Genomic DNA, 971 nt, shown 5'->3' on the forward strand with positions numbered 1-971 from the left:
ATGTTTTAGATTTTATGCTATTTCAAATAATATGATTAAGCAGGAAATTACTCACTAAAAATGAAACAGACACTATCAGAACTAATAATGATGTTGTTTGATATTGTCTTCAAAGAGAAAATGTTATGTGCTTCCATGAAATAATAATTAATTAATAACTAATGACTCTTAGTTTCGCACTATCTTTTTTTGTTCATTTTAGATATGAAAACATTTCTGCAACTCTTTTTGAAAAGAGGAGAAATATTTTCATATAAATAAAAATGACAACTRTATTGCAGCTGTGATGTTAACACCATCTGTGTCGCCGTCCATGCCCAAAGCCGCTGTCTGGGCAGTCGGAAATTCGTGGTGTTGCCCTCACAGCTCATCACCGCCTGTGCTGGATGTCAGCGGCCAAGAAAGCTCTGCGAAAATGGTCTTTTCTTTGAACTGGATTGACTGGCAGTTATGGAGGCGGAAACCCGTACAAATGTAAATACAAGTGACATCAACGTTAGAGCAAATTACACTAAAAATGTTGCAGAGGTAGATGATGAGAAGCTTTTGCTACCTTCATCTTGTTGTCAGTAATATTGTCTCATGCCTGGTTCCCCTGGAGGCGACGTGGTGAATTAGGTGAGACTCTCAAAGAGCATCACCGACCCTGCGCCAGAGGCGGCATCCAAACGTGCCTCGCTGGTGGATCCTGCCCAGCTGCGAGCGAGCGCCTTCCTCGCCACCGCCGCGCCGCAGTGCTGGAGCTGCACAGGTGCTCGTGCCGGGCGCCGCTGCAGGGCCGCGTGGCTGTCGCGCTCCCGGTCACCGCTGGGCCCCGGCGCGGGCGCTCGCGGTGCCGGGCACCGGTGCAGGGCCGCGTGGCTGTCGCGCTCCCGGTCACCGCTGGGCCCCGGCGCGGGCGCTCGCGGTGCCGGGCACCGCTGCAGGGCCGCGTGGCTGTCGCGCTCCCGGTCACCGCTGGGCCCCGGCGC

Source organism: Rhea americana, unplaced genomic scaffold, assembly GCF_003343005.1.
Source record: "Rhea americana isolate MKP2758 unplaced genomic scaffold, rheAme1 scaffold_239, whole genome shotgun sequence".
NCBI classification, from domain to species: Eukaryota; Metazoa; Chordata; class Aves; order Rheiformes; family Rheidae; genus Rhea; species Rhea americana.